The sequence below is a fragment of the Sphaeramia orbicularis genome, chromosome 7 (assembly GCF_902148855.1).
Source record: "Sphaeramia orbicularis chromosome 7, fSphaOr1.1, whole genome shotgun sequence".
Classification (NCBI taxonomy): Eukaryota; Metazoa; Chordata; class Actinopteri; order Kurtiformes; family Apogonidae; genus Sphaeramia; species Sphaeramia orbicularis.
The window spans coordinates 34,348,072-34,366,723 of NC_043963.1; the positions used below are offsets into that span (position 1 = coordinate 34,348,072).

At 37.3% G+C, this 18,652-nt stretch overlaps 2 long non-coding RNA genes across 2 annotated transcripts; both read left to right on the plus strand.

Annotated features, from left to right (window-relative positions):
- The first annotated feature begins 4,839 nt into the window (after window positions 1–4,839).
- On the plus strand, window positions 4,840–10,952 carry LOC115421893 (uncharacterized). The gene is made up of 3 exons (XR_003935757.1): window positions 4,840–5,033; window positions 8,558–8,651; window positions 10,800–10,952. It is a non-coding gene; the product is annotated as an uncharacterized LOC115421893 (long non-coding RNA).
- A 3,278-nt stretch (window positions 10,953–14,230) lies between these two features.
- LOC115421892 (uncharacterized) lies at window positions 14,231–18,288 on the plus strand. Its single transcript, XR_003935756.1, has 4 exons — window positions 14,231–14,333; window positions 17,171–17,313; window positions 17,416–17,656; window positions 18,190–18,288. It is a non-coding gene; the product is annotated as an uncharacterized LOC115421892 (long non-coding RNA).
- Window positions 18,289–18,652: the final 364 nt, after the last annotated feature.

Consider the following 18,652-nt stretch of genomic DNA (forward strand, 5'->3'; position numbering starts at 1 on the left):
ATACCCTATTAGGGTAAATGACCAAATTTAAATAACAGTGAATAATTGATAGAAAAGAAGACCCTCACAAGAAAATATCAACAATACAAACAATAACAACCATGGTGATCATTATAATGGTAACAATAACTAGATCAAGAACTGAGTGAACTGGGCAGAAGAGAAAGAAAACAAACAAAAAAATTACAATGAAATAAAATTAAATAAATAAGACCTATTAAATGAGGAATATAAGAAAAGAAAGCCTGTACAGAATATCATAAACGATGGCCCAAATAATACCAGCAACAAATCCACACAACATCACTTGTTAACATTAATCTCCTGTGACAGAGTGACTCCATCAGAGCAAAGCACCAGGATCCACCGTGCCCCCCCCCCCCCCCCCCCCCCCCCCCCCCCCGGAGAGGCGACAGTGCACCTGGCCCGAAGATGGCTGAGGGAGGCCCCAGCCGGAAGCCCCACAGCAGCTGAGCACAGGCCCCAGGGGGCCAGGGACGCCACCTGCAAACCCCAGCTGGGGGCCAGGGCTGGCCACTGGCCACCCATGGGCAAGCAAGGTGCCGGTCCCCGAGCCCCATGAGAACAGGGGCCCCACCCAGCCACAGGTCAGTGCACACCCCGGTGCCACAGCCAAGTGCCCTGGGGGCCCGGTAGCTGTCCCCACCTACCCCAACCCCCAACCCCCAAACCCCACACCCCCTCCAGGTGGACTGCCATTTTTTTACCACTCCTCCACACTTCATCAACCCAATTTGAATATACTTTCCAGAACAGGTTCTAATGGGGTTTCTATGTAGTTTCTCCTGATCACACTTCTCATTAATAATAGCCAGTGTTCCTCTTACCAATTTAAAAGATTATATGATATGAGGTTGTTCTTCTTTCACTTACAGCTTTAACAGCTTTGATGTTGGCAATATAGAATAGAATAAAATAAGCTTTATTGTCATTTCAAAATACAACTGTACAGTACAATGAAATTGTGTTTTTATGCTCTGTAAAGTGTCCAGAATAAATACAGAAAGCAGTTATAAAAGCAGAAGAATAAACATATTAAATTAGTCAAGTACATAAATCATGAGATGAGTTGTAAAAATGTCAAGGTTACCTCATGTTAAAATATGATAATATAAACACAGTATCATAGTTTTTGTTTTCTGTTAACATTATCCACAACTGAGATCAGGAAATGCATCTGACTGCACTACAAACTTGTGTGTTTAGTTCACAGTTCAACATTTTTATTGCCTGTTTTACTGTATGTATTAATCTACAGGGTGTCCCATAAGTAGGATAGTCCCATAGGAGACATAATACATATGGTTCTAACATGTATTTCTTTATATTTCTTCTTTATAGTTCTTCAGCAGTGGAGGACACGCATTGAAACATGTTCCCGACAAAATGGCAGTCATATAGAGCATATTATATAAATAAAAATGGTTTATGTCAAGAAACGTTTATTTTATTTTTCCTATGTATGGAGACTTATGGGACACCCTGTAGTTTTTATGTGTTGTTCTTATTTATTTATCTATTTTGTCTCTTAGTCTTCTTTATCCATGGCTGATGTTGTATAGCACTTTGGTTAACTAAGATGTTTTAAATAAAAAAAATAAATAAATAAAAAAAAAAAAAAAAAAAAAAAATATATATATATATATATATATATATATATATACACATATATATATATATACACACACACACACACATATATATGTGTGTGTGTGTGTGTATGTATATATATATATATATATATATATATATATATATATATATATATATATATATATATATATACACACACACACATATATATGTATTATTCTGGAGTTTTCATAGTAAATCCAGTGCAACAGTTTCAGTTTCAGCTAGCTATATTAAAGTGCAAAGTCAGCAGAGTGGAGATGATGGTGTCTGACTCACAAACATGGTGCAGTATTGGTCATAGCCTTGTTTCTTATGTATGGGTTGTTTCATGTCTCATCTTGAACCTTCCTGTCACGAACATCCTTCCTGTCATAAACAAATAAAGAAGAAATGCAACAGTTAAAAGATATATGGCTGTTGTTTTGCATTGCAAGACAAAAGACTGAAGACCGATGAGAAGAAAAAGAAAGAAAAATGTCATAAAAATAAAATACAAGTGAAAACAGGAAGCAAAATTGTAACAGTTGTGGTTGTTGTGTGTGTTTGTACATCTAAGTGTAGTTTATTGCACTGATGACAAACCCTGTATATTTATGACGCAGATGAAAACACACTAATATACTTTATTGACATGTAGGTTATTCAAACCTTCCATTGAACAAAATTCTCTAAAAATCCTTCCTCTTCTGTGATTTTAACTACACCCCCACTGAAGCGTCACATACCTACAGATGACAGTAAGTGTCGCAAGTGAAGTTCCAAGTCCTTGGAAGGAGTGCGGTTGTGGTTGCCTGTGTTCATCACTGAGTACACCTCAGTCTCTTTGCCTTGTTCTCTTTGCTTTACTCTGATGCAGTCACTCTGTCGCAGCAGATTAATGTGAACAACTTATGTTGAAGCGTCACATACCTACAGATGACAGTAAGTGTCGCAAGTGAAGTTCCAAGTTCTTGGAACGAGTGCGGTTGTGGTTGCCTGTGTTCATCACTGAGTACACCTCAGTCTCTTTGCCTTGTTCTCTTTGCTTTACTCTGATGCAGTCACTCTGTCACAGCAGATTAATGTGAACAACTTATGTTGAAGCGTCACATACCTACAGATGACAGTAAGTGTCGCAAGTGAAGTTCCAAGTTCTTGGAACGAGTGCGGTTGTGGTTGCCTGTGTTCATCACTGAGTACACCTCAGTCTCTTTGCCTTGTTCTCTTTGCTTTACTCTGATGCAGTCACTCTGTCGCAGCAGATTAATGTGAACAACTTATGTTGTGTGGATTTGTTGCTGGTATTATTTGTGGTGTCGTTATTTATTTATAATATTTTGTTCATGTTTTTCTTTCTTATATCTCTAATTTAACAGGTCTTATTTATTTTATTTCATTGTAATTTCTTCCTTTTTTTCTTCCCAGTTTACTCAGTGCTAGTTATTGTTACCATTATAATTTTCACTATGGTTGTTATTGTTAGTATTGTTGACATTTTCTTGTGAGGGTCTTCACCATCTTCTTCCTTTTTCTCCCCCTTTCTTCTCCTTCCCCCTGCTCCTTCATGTCAGGTCTGGCATCAAAATGTGGTTCAATGAGACTCAAAATAAAGACAGTAGAATATTAAGGGGAGCCTCATATACTTTATGAAGTTTCCTTGGCAAAGCAAATTTGTTCAGCACAAAAAGGCACCCAGACCACCATTCTGCTGGTATGATGCTGGACAACTTTAAAAAAAGAAAAAAAAAAAAGATCTATCAACGTGCCTGAAAAAAGTTTTATAACTTTGCTGCCTTTTGCATATCTCAATCCTGAGAATAATACTAATGATAAAGGGGTGAGGAATCAAGCGTGTTGTGTATGATTAAAAAATATATTTTTTTTTTATTCTAATGACTATAGTGTGGAACCCATGGGGATCAGCAGGTTTAATGACACTTCAGATGTTGATTATTTTTGGCTGAGTGATTCTGAAATCTTGTGTTGTGTGTCAAGAATTGAACCTCTGAGAGAAGACAAACACACATGTAATGTATATGATAAAATATTATTGTACATATACTAGTTTATATACGTTTAGACAATAGAATTATAAATCTTCTTCTAGAAAGTTTGTTCCACTAGTTTGTTCCCTTCACTTGGAACGAACTACAAAAAGACCTGAAACTTAAAGATCTTGTTTCGCTGGACACGTTCAAGAGGATGTTACATGATTTAGAGACAGAGACATGTGGCGGCAGATGTTTTGTCTGATACACTTTATCTTCATCTTGTGGGCACTTTTAGCAAAGTTGACTTTGGTAGGTTTGATTTGATTTGTGCTTTTTATGTATTGAAAATTTCTTTTCGTTTTATGTATGAAGTTTGTGTCTGTAACTATTTAATGTACTGCTGCCCATCTTGGCCAGGACACTCTTGAAAAAAAGATTTTTAACCACAGTGAGGTTTTCCTGGTTAAGTAAATGTAAATAAAATAAAATAAAACAAAAAAGAACCGGAAAAGTGAATGCATTGTAATGTACAATGTTTAGAAGTAGGTCTTGTGGCTGTAAGACAAACATTCCTTCTGAGTAAAACCATCTCATTAATTCTCAGAATTTCTCATTTTGACCCCAGACTGTATCTTGGAAACTACAGCCAACCAGCATTTTTGACTTTGACTTAATTTCCCTATTACAGTGACTCAAACTACATAAAGTTTCACTGCATTATTCTAAGAGCATCCTACTTGTAGACCAGTGTAATTACTGAAGTGAAGCATGTTCTATCACAGCTTCATTTTGATATTAACCTATTCTTACTAGCTACCTGCGTGGTTAGCTACCTTGGTTTATTCTTATTTTGGCCCCTGAATAGGGACTTCATTTCTTTCCTTCCTCAGAGAATTTATTATCCATAAAATTTCCAGTAAACGGATTAAAACAGATTTTAGGGCGAAAATAATGTTCTCATAACATTAAAGTTAGACCTCCGTACCTGTCGCCATCTTAATCTTTAACTGTTCCCATGGGCTGCCTGCTCATGTATTAAAACTTCATTTCGTCTTCTTTTAGGTACTTTCTGAGCGCACTTGTTTTAAACACCGAGTTGGAACGGTTTACTGCCGCTGTTGTGTTTTCTGCACTGTCACACAGTCACCGCCCATGCGGACAAACCGGATGTATAAAACGACCACAGAATGTTGGTGGAGATGGGACGGACCTCTTCCAACATTTGATGAGCAGTCATTTCCACAGTGCCACGGACCTTTTTTCCACCGATTATTCTTTTTTATATTTCTTTTTGAACAGTAGCAGGACTTGGACTCGTTTGTATTTGATTTATTCTTGAGTAAAATTGTCCAACTATCACATATAAGTGAAACCAGACGCATCTACAAGGAAGACTTCAAGGCAGAGGTAAAAACAATGTTCGTTTAACTTAATGCGAACTGATTAATTACCATGATGGAGGATTATGGCTTCAGATATGGAGAAAAAAAAAGATATTTCGAGTGTAAAGACTGTTTTTACAGGAATAAAGTCGTCATTTTCAGAGGAAATATTTTATATGAATTTTCGTATTGAAAATTATGAATTATACAAAATCATGGAATATGGTTCATTAAATTTAAAATGGTAAATATTCATCGTGTAATTTCATTATGTATGTTTACAGTAGTCAGCACTGAAGCAATATGTAAACTTAGAAGTAGAATATATGTATGATTGTAGGATCCCACTGTACGAAGGCGTATAGGGCCACATAAGAAAAAACAAAAACGCTCGTCACTAGGATAAGAATGTCGTTATTTAACGAGAATAAAGTAGTTTAAAAACAAACAAACTCATTATTTAACGAGAATAAAGTCGTTATTTAACGAGAATAAACTTGTTATTTAACGAGAATAAAGTCGTAGTTTAAAAAAAAACTATTTAACGAGAATAAAGTAGTAGTCTTAAAACAAAAACTCTATTTAACGAGAATAAAGTCGTTATTTAACGAGAATAAAGTCGTTATTTGAGGAGAATAAGTCGTAGTTTAAAAAAAAAAAAAAAAAAATATATATATATATATATATATATAATATATATATATATATATATATATATATATTTAAGGAGAATAAAGTCGCTATTTAACGAGAATAAAGTCGTAGTTTAAAAAAAAACTATTTGACGAGAATAAAGTCGTTATTTAACGAGAATAAAGTCTTAGTTTTAAAAAACTCATTATTTAACGAGAATAAAGTCATTATTTAACGAGAATAAAATCATTATTTAACGAGAAAAAAACTCATTATTTAACGAGAATAAATTCGTTATATCCCTGTGATGAACTGGCGACTTGTCCAGGGTGTACCCCGCCTTCGCCCCTATGTAGCTGGGATAGGCTCCAAGCGACCCCCGTGACCCTAGTGAGGATAAAGCGGGTTCAGAAAATGAATGAATGAATGAAATTCGTTATATGTCGTGAATAAAGTCGTAATATTTGGAGAATAAAGTCATAATATAATGAGAAGTTGTACCTACTCATCAACTAATGTAGAACTTGGAACATTTAGTGCACTTCTCCTTTCATTTAGGGGTTAGGCACAAAGGCCAAATACTGAGTCTATCCCCCATCAACACATTAGTATAAGGACTTTGAAGAGAGTTTGCACATTTGGGTTTGTTGTAAGAACCGAACTGATTTGTAGCAAATTGCCTCTTTTGTGCAGGAGAAAGTGATGAAGTGGTCAGCTGTAGGGCTATCAGTGGGAACACCAGAGAACTATACAGAGAGGGTAAGGGGTTTCTGAACAAACTGTGGGGATGCTTCGCTTGTTGCCTGTATAGTGTAATGAAACTCTGTCAAATTTTCAAAACATTAGGAGTTTAATCTCATAAAAGTACAACTTATTCTCGTTAAATATTGACTTTATTCTCGTTAAATAGTGAGTTTTTTAAAACCACGACTTTATTCTTGTTAATTAACAACTTTATTCCGTTAAATAAGTCTTTATTCTCGTAGTGACAAGCGTATTTATTTTCTTATGTGGCCCTAATATGCGATCGTACCACTGAAGGCTTGTGAGCTATTTTTAAAATGACCAAGACAAAATGAGCTACTACCATAATACTATACATATATCATCTGATAGGTCAGGTAATATTACAACGTTTACACCCATGGTTGGATAACTCAAACAGGTGACAGTACTGATTGCTGTGTGGGAGACCATGGTTCGAATCCTGGTAGGAGTGGTAATCCAAGCCATTTTAACCCATGCTAATTTTAGTTCATTTTTAATGCCATGCAGTCTACCTGCGCTATCGTAAAATGGTGTAAAGTGTTTTGTTCCACAGTTGGGTGAGTCTTTGCCATCTCATGGGGCACATTTGCTTAGCAGTAGGTCAAAAGACAAAAAGGGAATGTAACAAAGGTGGCGAGTATTTGGTTAAGCATAACGTCAAAAGATATTGAAGGTAGGGGTAGGAACATGTTTTCCTGGAGCATTTTTTACTATATTGCTTAAAATTCCCATCACACCCCGATTGCAACCATTAATAAATGCTCTAACACAAAAATAAAAAATTTTAGTCACCTGTGGAGCGGACAGGACTGAAAAACACCATCCAATCATTTTAACTGGCCCATCGAAATAATTGACCGTGACATGTCTATCAAACTCAACTGCCATTTGTCCCTCCCCCCTCTGTGCGTACCCCTCGTCGTGCACGAATCGCGTGTTCTCAGAGGTTTGGAGGCACTCGCACAGGAAACGAAGCTGGAGCCAGAACTTGGCTATATTAGCTATGTTAGGATGTAAAGTTCACTAGCAAACTATTTTGTCACTAACCTAAATCAACTAGAGAATGAAACTTTAGCCAGATAGGTCTGAATTGGGGCTGTCCCGCCAACAAACATAACAGTGAAATTGTGATTTGATGCTGTGCCGTGCTCACAAACCCTTGAGAATAAGGCATTGCGTGTTCCAGAACTCTGGAGGTGTGGCTTTGGGAGGGGGGGGGGGGGGCTAGCTTGCTTGAACCGTTTTTTCCAGGATCCCTTACCCCACCTTTAAGTAAAGACATTCAAAAAGATACGCAGGTGTTGATTATCATTGTATTACACATAGTGTATTCATATTCAAACGGTGTACAGCTTTAATGTGTCAGGGTGACTACAGTTTACTCCTGTGTGTGCGGCGACCACAGCACTACAGCAGAATATGATGTTAGAAGGCTATGACAGTGTGTAGCTTTAATGTTTCAGTCATCCTAAAATCACCGCTATTGTACTCTAATTCTAAGTTTAAATGTTGTTTAGTGCTGATTACTACTTTTATTTAAATACCGCGGTGGAAAATTTACTTCTAGACTGCTGTCATGGCCTGGTTCATCCTCTTTACTGCTGTTCATTATTCATGCCATATGTTCTTTGTGTGTGACATTTACAACTGCATGACACCCTGACCCAGGAAGGGAGTTCTTGCCTTGACTTAAAACCAAAACACCTAAATGTCTGGATGTGTTGATAAATGATGGCACCTACACTCAGATAGGATCCTGACAAGGTTAGGGTGAAGAGGTTACAGTGAACCACTTCATGGAACAGAGAGGGAGTAGTATGGAGTGGTACGATGTACGTAGGGAATGATGTCATGGCTGAGGGGGATGGATTTTCGTTCTATATAATCTTTAGTTTTCTCATGTTTAATCAGGACTCACTTACAGAGTTTCTCTGTGAATGACTTCTCAAATAAATGATCATTTATTTCAACTCTAACTTTCTCTCCTCTTCATTAAGTGAGTGGTCAGTTGAACATTTCCACAACAATACATAATGAAAATACCTGATAAATATTTAAGTATAAAAAAAAAACATGATACTATGATCCATGATTTTTCTGCTACAATTCCAGAACAGTCAATAACTGATATTTTTGTGTTTATGGCAGATATAATTCATCCTGTAGTTCAGTCCTCTGTGCACTGAGACCTTAGAACAAAGAAACAAGGGGTGACAACAACATGAATTACTACAACAGTAAGGTAAGAATTTCATATTTACAACCCTTAAAATGGTCAAGATGAAGTAAGTACATTAATAAAAGGTGATGTGGATAGAAAAACAATGGGGTAGGGGTGATGAAGGACCAGTCTGATGAAGGGCTGATGCCTGAAACATCACTGTGGTGAATAAACATCTTCTGGGAGCTCACAGGATGTGTGAATCTTATCTCATTCTTATTCGCTGTTCTTTTGGCGCCTGCATACCCTTTAGTAAATGGATGTGTGTGTGTGTGTGTGTGTGTGTGTCATTACATCTTACTAGAGAATGAACATTCAGTCCACAGCCAACAGTTCTGGTGGACAGTCCTGCAGTCAGCAGGCCAATTGCATGCTCCTTCAAACTTGCAACATTTGCGGCATTGTGCTGTGTGATAAACTGCACGTTTTAGAGTGGCCTTTTATTGTGGCCAGTTTAAGGCACACCTGTGCAATAATCATGCTGTTTAATCATTATCTTAATATGCCACACCTTTGAGGTTAATGGATTAGTCTCAGCAAGGAATAGTGCTCACTACAGATTTAGACAGATTATGAACAATATTTGAGAGAAACAGGCCTTTTGCGTACATCGAAAAGTCTTAGATCTTTGAGTTAAGCTTATGAGAAATGGGAGGAAAACCAAAAGTGTTGCGTTTATAGTTCTGTTCAGTGTAATACTATAATCCTAATTTTTCAGGCCTACACCATACACTGTTGCACAATTTTATTTAAAAAAATAATTAGACAGGAAACAGTTTTTAATGCGAGAAGAGATATAAAGGAACAATTGTCATGTAGACGTGAATGACAAAGAATTTGTGGAGGATGGATTAGTTGTCAGTCAGGCCTTTCTTTATTGTGCATAAGTGAGAAACTGACAGGCGAAGCTTCACCCTCTGTCAGAAGTCAGTTCTGACCTCATCCAGGAAATCCGTCTAACTGTAGCCTGTGCTAAGCTTACATGTGATTGGTTAATATGCTGTCGCTAAGCAGAAGAAAGAATATCAGATGAACACAGACAGAATGTAAGACCTTGAAGTCATCCTGGGAAGTTGAGGAGTTTCACTTTTGGTTGTTGAATTGGAGAACAGAGAGCTCATACCCTGAAAGGTCATGCTGTACCTCGTGGTATCGTTAGAGATAAAGTAGCTTACAATATGCAGAATTGAGGGACTGACTGAGAGTAAACATTCATGTCTAGGCCTGAGGTTAGAAAGAGAATGAAAACTGAAGAGCCATCACAGATGTCTTAGAAACTAACAGAAGAATATATTAAACTAATTAATGAGATATTATTGACATACCTCAAAGTCATGCTTGTAAGGCTCTTTGGTCAGGAGAGTCTGCCACAGAGCTATGTGGCTCTTGTCACTGAAGGTGCTGGCAACAAGGACCTTCAGACTCTGCCACTCCTCCTGCACTTTGTTAGCATTGCACCCTCCTCTACAAAAATAAATATATGAAATAGTGAGAGGTATGGATATAAGAAGAGGCAGATAAGTAAACTCCTTAATGTGTAAGTTTAAATCAATCTTCTGACGTTTTATAGGATGTCACCAAAATGCTTGAGGAGGACATTAACCTCTTCAATGCCATAATCCAGCAGCTGGGTTTCACTTTCAGGCCAGACATTGTGGTTGAACACTCTGAAGCATTTCACTGCATTGAGGCTGGATCATCAGATCCACTTAGCTAACAGCTGAAGTGAGACTTCAGTTGTCCAACAGCTATATCAACAGCTGCTATAACATGTGCTGTTCACAAGGTTGGCGCCGTCTCCTTTCAGTTCCATTCCTGAAAAAAATTTAGCAAACATATAAACAATCACTCAGTTTTGGTTTAGGTCCTTTTGCATGAAAAACCTTTAATAAAACAACACAAAAGACACATTTTTTTCATTTGTAAAGATTCCACCACCTTTAGTTGTGGTCATCTTAGACAATATTTCTCCTACCTTAGAGAACAGCCAGACAAAGAAAATATTGTAAGACCAAATTGTAAATACAAACAAACATGAGAGAAAATTTGTCACTTTCCTTCCCTCACTGACTTGGAGGAAACCTATCTGAGTGCACTACCACTTCTTAAGTATAATGGCTCTGATCTAATAAATGTTCAAACACTGACACAATGTTGTCCTCCTCGCAGGTCAGATCTTGGCAAGGTAAGGACCGAAGAAAGCAGTCAAAGTCAGTCCAGGATAGAGCATGTGGTGCTGGGTCAGAACTGCTCTTATCAACAGAAGGAGTGACTGAAGATGAAAAGACACTGGTCAAAAGACTGAAGCAGCAATTCAAGTCACAAAGGTAACAGCACTAAATGATTTGTCCCCCTTTTCAGTACCACGTCTGTCTTCGATGATGAGTGCTGAAGGAACTGTAAAGTCCAGTCCAACTAAAAGGCATTTCTGCTTTGCCACTTTTCTCTCAATAGTTCTTAAGGAATTAAAACTGCAGTATTTTTTACCAAGCAATAAGCAAAAAAGTAGCCACAAAATTCATCACCTGTTGTTCTTTTCTCATGGTCAATGTCACTCTTTATGAGAGTTACCCACAGCTGTGCATCTGTCTAGTTTGATGCTGTGCTGGTTTACGTCTTTGAATTAGATTCCAGGGTCAACCACTGTAAACCTGTTTACTGACAACTGTTTCTTAAAATAATTGGAAGTAAACATTGTTTTCCTACCTCCATTTTTGCATTTTGTCCTTTTCCATGTTGCTGAGTTATACTTTCACTCTAAGGTCATTTTTAATTTCTAAAGGTATGGGGTGTGTTTTTCCATGATGTATTTGCCTTCACTTGCAGAAGATTTCTATCTTTAGACAATGCTGTTTAGATTAGTGGTAGTATTATTTCTCTGCTGTTCAAACTCAATGAAAAGAGCCAAAGAAGTGCAAAAATAATGGTCACATTATGAAGCGATGATAATGAATTTTGTCTTACCTTTGCTGTTTTCTGACCATACCTTGGTTTTGTCAGTGAAGCTTAAGCTATCACCGACTCCATAGTTTTCTTACACTGAAATGATTCCATATGGAATCAAATGGCCCTGGGCTTAACAGGATAAATATGTGATTGACAGCTTTAACTACTGATTGCTGTCAAATGTGACTGTAATGCTATGCCCACATTTAAGGTCTTAATGCTCAATTCAGATTTTTTGCTGAAATCCAATTTTTTTGCATGGTTTTTAGCTTATTATTAGCTTACCGGCCGACAGGCCGTAAGCTGTTGTCATCAGCGTTGTCTGTCGTCGTCGTCCGTTACAAAAATTTCAGTCGTCTTCTTCTCCGAAACTACAATTCCGATTGACTTCAAACTTGGTATACAGCTTCTTTATGATGATGTCCACAAAAGTTAGTGAAATTATTTGGATCCGGATCTGATTCTGGATTTGGTGCAACTTAGACAAATTTCCCCATTATAAGAGATAGGAAGTGGATCGATGCAATAACTCAGTAAATATAAACGATATCAAGTTGAAATTTCTACAGTACAGCCCTGATGGGGAGATGACCAAAACATAATTTCCACATGCTGATTAGGATCTTCTTCTGGATCTTATGGAATATTTAACATGGGCTCTTATGGGGAAAACATTTCAATCGTCTTCTTCTCCTAAACTACAGTTCTGATTGACTTCAACTTGGTATACAGCTTCTTTATGATGATGTCAACACAAGGTATTGAAATTATTTCGATCCGGATCTGATTCTGGATTTGGTGCGACTTTGAAAAATTTCCCCATTATAAGAGATAGGAAGTGGATTGATACAATAAATCACTAAGTATCAATGATATCAAGCTGGAATTAGAATTTTTTACAGATCTGATTGGAATATGACCAAAACATGGGCTATTTCTGTAATAATAAATACACTAACTGGGTGATAATAAATGGCATCTGGATACATTTCCCAAAGCTTTATTTGGCTGGTAAGCTACAGGGCCATGGTCTTATTTTTCTCATTGTAATTCAAATGCGACTGCCATCAGTCTGATATGTGGACTATCTACAGTTCTGAAATGATTCCTGCACAGGAGAAGACGTACATGCAGTACCCCTGTGTTTAGGAGTATGAATATGGATTTTGCCTGGTCCCGTGTCCTTAAAGCTGCGCATTATGTAATAAATGCAATATGCAATATGTAATCTAATAATTTTCACCTCACTATTTATAACGCGCATTGTATGAATAAATGCCGCATTTTTGTAATAAAATTCTTGAATGTATTTTGTAATAATTTATAGATATTGCAACAGTTAGTACAAATTGCAGGTGTACCACTTTTTTATCAAAAGGAAATGTAATAATTTGGTGCATTATGTAATAAACCATCATAATTGATGCCTTGATTGAATAATCATCATACCAGCCATCAGCCATCATTTCAGCTTAATTAGAATTCATTTTTAAAAACTAGGATGCTTCATTGGTCAAACCTAAATCAATGTAACTGGATTCATTATAATGGAGAATGTATTTGCTAGCTATAGACAAAAGCTGCACTAATTCAGTATTACTGACAAGAACTTACTGGTGCACTGAAATTTGGAAGACACAATACATATAAGTTATTATAAAAACACAGCAAAGTTAATTGCAAAATTCGTTCAAGGATTTTATTATAAAATGAGGCATGTTATTACAAAACGCGGCATTATTACAAAAATGAGGTGAAAAATGATTACATTATTACATATCGCACCATTATTACATAATGCAATGCTACAGTCCTCCAGTGCAGAACTGATGTTAAAGTCGGATGACTGTTCAGACTGAGGTTGTATTGCAAAAAAATCAGCTATACATCTGATTTAGGACCACATATGAAAGTGGTCTGGGTCTATTTTCTGATACAAACCTCAGATAGGTGCAATATGGATAAAAAGTCAGATTTGGGCGAGTTTTACCTGCAGTGTGAAAGTAGTGTTATCGTCTTTGGACGTTAACCTGTAATGAATTAGTGATTTGTCATTAGAGTTCCCATGAAGCAAGTGTTCAATTGTTATTTCTTATTCCACATCATCTGTATGAATATATCTGGCTCAGCTATGGCCTACAAATCCATCTTTCTGTGGGTGTGGATGTGGGTGGAAGTGCTGAGCATTGTATGTTTTTACACTGGTAACTATCAGTATTAATTATACACTATTTATTTAGTTATTGGTACTGATGCTGTGTTGCTGAGACAGAGACAGGTCTTAAAGTGTATTTTCTTTTGACCTGTGTGTCTGTAAAGTGCTGTTTTTAATGTGAGAACTGTCAAAACTTATGCAACTTGTGAGAAATAGGTTTCAGTTATTTCGTCAGTAAATATTTCAATATAGTAAATAATTGTTCATAGTCTGTGGTTCATGTTCTTTTGGGAAACAGGAAGAGCACTGATGCAACTTGCAGTGCATTATGATTATTATTGAAGATGTGTTGTCTTGTAGTGGTTATGGGTTGTTGCTCAACAGGTGGAGTTAACCAATCAAGCAGATTTTACTTTTATATGAAAATTCATGAATATGCAAAGTATTCTGGCAATTATAAATACACAGCACATGTGTCATAATGAATGCTCCCTTTCAGGCCACCAGGAAAAATATAATTGAAGACCCAAGATGTAAAATCACCTCTGACCGTCAGTTTGATGATGGAATTACTGTTCTTGGGGGTGAAAGACAAATTTGAGGTATTTATGTTGTGTTGTGTCATTATTTTCTGAATTATGATCATGCTGTACTGCATTTCTGGTGGCAGGAGGTTTACATTGTATGTAGTTTTATACATCTACTCTACATTTCAGAGGGAATTATTATCTTTATAAATGACGTTATGATGTTAGCTGATAGGCTGTGGAACTAGAGAAGGTTAAGTGGTTATTGAAAAATAATGACTGATGAATAATAAATATAATACTTCTTATCTTTCACTACATTTATTTGACAGCTTTAGTTTGTAGTTACATTGAAGATGAACATTTCACTCACATGAAATATGACAAGTAGTATCTAAAGCAAAATATAAGACGAACAGCAAGACAAACAACACAAGACTGTCTAAGAGTAAACCAATCATTTTTTAATGTTTTGGCTTGTGGTATCTTACAAAATAGCATTTTATACTTGGAATCATTTGTCCAATATGAATACTGTTAAAATCATGTAATTTTGAACCACAAATCAAATATAAGGAAAACATCCAAAAACTGAAGGCAGATACAGTCACGGAAAAAAATATTAGACCACCCTTGTTTTCTTGAAGCCTCAGTCATAAAGGTTTGTACAAACGATGGGTTCATATGAATTTCCCGGCTTTTATGAGTTCTGGAGTTCATAGGCATTCATTGACATTCGTTGAGGGAGCAGTAGTTTCTTATGTCCGTCTTAAGTCCATACGGCTGCCGTTGAAAACGCAAGAGTATCTTGAGGCTGCTGTGAGAAAATGACGTGATTTCGAGTTGTACAAACGCCGTATACAGTTGTCACAGTCTTCGTAAGGGTGCCTTGAGAGCTTCCTACTTCAGACCTATGGCCACTTCATGAATTATTTTGTCGTAAAGTCAGTGTACATCAGCCCTACATGAAACTCACGGCTCTTGTAAGTCGATGGTAGGAAAATCTTAGGCCGTTTCAGTTCGAAAACAGTGGAAGAAGAGGGACATTCTAAAGCACTTGATAAAAAGCACAATTTAACATGGTTTAATGCCCCAGAACAATGGTCAATCAGCAGCAGAGTTTGTGTGGACATCTGTAGTCATGTCCACTTTCACCTCTGCAAAAAAACTTAACATAGTTAATCTTAGAGAACTGTTGATTCATTATTTCATTCATTCATCATTTTCTGACCGCTTACATCCTCCAGATGGGTTGCGGAGGCACTGGAGCCCTATCCTAGAATTAGAATGTCCACTCATGATTTGGTGATTATTGATACTCTTTTCAGACATTACTGTTAGATGTACTGTTAGAAATTAGGAGTAATAATAAGACATCAGATGAAGAAATTTGAATTAGAAGGTATAAGAATAAAACAAAGATACACAAGATAATAGAGAAGTGAACATTAAAATACTAACTGTCTGACACACACATCCATCACCCTGATCCTCGTCCCTGTGGACTGTACATTAGCTCTGCAGGTTTGTTTCAAGTTATTTTTCCATTATAAAACACTTTATTTCCTTCTGCAACTGTGCGTTTGAGTCCAGTCATTCACTCCGTCCTGAAAACTTCTATATCGACCCCTCAAAGAACGCCACGAATGCCGTACAATTATGCCTATCGCCTAGAAACACCCTAAGTCCAACCTCAAGAGAGCCATGCGAATCTCAGTCTGTGCATCTGTTCGTGTGAACGCCATAAGGGAACCCTAATAACACCGTAATGTGTTCTTGAGATCTACTTGTGGCCACCGCAGGAACATATGGATCCTGGAAAGGCTCCTGATCCACGAACGTCATGCGTTGTTCTTACGTAGTTCATAAGGAATTCGTTAGTGTGCCGTGCGAAAGGGGTTTCGTACTGCGTTCGTAGAAAATCTTGGACAAGATCGCTCACCTGGCTACGAACTTAGGAACGGTCCACAAACACTCCGTGAACACTCCATTCTATACAACCGCCTTGAGAAGGTCATACAAAATGGTCCATAAATCGTTCACACGGTGTTTGTAGCCGTTTGTAACAGCATTTGTGACTGAGGCTTGAATTGTTTCATTTTAATGCCTGGTACAACTAAAGGTACATTTGTTTGGACAAATATAATAACACAAAAATAGCTCATAAGAGTTTAATTTCAGAGCTGATATCTATCCATTTTCCATGTTTTCTTGATAATAACCAAAATCACTTCAGTTCTTACATCAATATCTGTGGCATTGTACTGCCAAAAACAGTGCTTTTAGGCATTCCATGTTTTCTTTTCTGTCTGTTTAGTCACATGATACACACAGGAGGTAGTACTTGATTGCATAATGACTTTTGATGTCTAATAATTTTTTCCGTGACTGTAAATGTAACAGAACTCTTTCCTCTGTCTTATCATACGATGGCCCTCACATTTACTGGTGTCCATAAAACTGAATATAATGATTTAAATAGCTGTGCCTCCTGCCTGCATGGACCACAGTAACATTCTGCTACAGCATTCATACGTCACTGTAAATAATCCAATAATTATTATGTACCAGGGGTACACCAACCCTGGTCCTTGAGGCCAGTATTCTGTAGATTTTAGATATTTCCCTCTTCCAGCACACCTGACGGTCGTTATCAGGCTTCTGCAGAGCTTGATGATAGACTTATCATTTGAATCAGGTGTGTTGGAAGAGGGATACATCTAAAACATGAGAGAATACTGGCCCTTGAGGACCAGGATTGGGACCCCTGTTATGTAGTATAGTATGTCAGTCAGAGGGACCACACATTTCTTTAATGAAAATAGTTAGACTGTATTTTGCTGCTATTTAAGTACTTTTACTGGAGTGTTTAATAATTGAATAGTTTAATAAGGAAATGAGTGTTTTTACAGGACAGCCATCCTCTCAAAATCGAACACACTGGAACAGACGCTGTATATTTACTGTCTTACATCAGACCTCGCAGCTCAAGTACTTCACCCTGAAAGATGAACAGTAAAAGGACCAGGAAAAACCCTCTGTCACTACAAACCAGGTACAGGGTTTATGAAATGCATGACAGATCTTTATGATTTAAAGGTTAGAGGCGTAAGTCAGACATTCATTTAACAGTATGTTTGCTGTGTATCGTTTCCAGGTGACAGTTATTAAACTGAGGTTACCTGCAGGTGCAGCTCGGTCGGATATCATGAGGCTTTACTGGCCTTTGAATTTAAGACTCCGCAGACCACCTTTCACATTGTGCGTTGTTATTGTGGCTCAGTGTATGACGACACTGGGAAAGGAGTTGGCACCTGTAGCCCCTTACAAACCTCCCTCCTCACATGCCCGTACCACTCAAGCCCTCTTTTGGTTAACAATGGGCAGCGACCTAGACGGTAACGTGTTCCCTCATGGAATATTGACCCATAAAGACCCAAACATCCACTGGCACCAAAAGCTCAACTGATGTCAGTTGTTAAATACCTGTTGATCCACTAATCCTATCCATACATGTAAATAATTGGTGTAAAATGCAGTTTGTCATCTTCTCATGGTCATCAGATATGAGCCATTTGGACGTTGAGAGGTGCTGTTGCTACCATGGAAATACTGTCGTCTTCTACAACATTCATTCATCACTAAACCCATGGAGTTTAATGAATGACTTATGTATTCTGATATAATAACCCTCAACTTTATTCAGAGATTTTATGAAAATCTACACGATCAATGAATTAACTGTAGGAAAATGCGTGATTTAAATACAGAGGATAATATTTAATAAATGATGATATAATCACCTTAGAAAAGATAAATAGAGAGAAAAATTAATTTGGGAATGACCAAAAAGTAGCACGGGGTCTTTATGGGTTAAAGTTTTTGAACACAGTATCATTGTTGGCTCAACTTCTTTTCCCATCAAAACCAGCCTGTCAAAGATGCAGCCAAATGTGAGATAAGCTGGGCCAGTATAAAATACACTCGCGACATCAGTCACAGATTGAGTCTTCAACCTTCCTGTTAAAAGTAAAGGCACTGATGAATTGATTTGGTGATTTTTATGTGTATCCAAGTGGTTATGTTAACACATTGTACCATGCATGAGTTTTTTGAAGAACAACAACATAGGCTAGACATCAACATGAAGAAATGATTCTGTATCATAAATATAAGGTAACTTTTACATTCATTTTTTTAGGGACAAACCAATCTTACACAGCCCTTGAGCTGGAACAGTTACTCCAGAAAGTTTAAGCTGCTGCTCTATCTGGAGATCATCAGATGGAGAAAGACATGAAGGAATTACAGCAATAAGATGGCATACAAAAAAATGGTCAGAGAGGGCAACCTACTCGTACTGGAGGTAATGTGCTCAACGCTCACTTATTCAA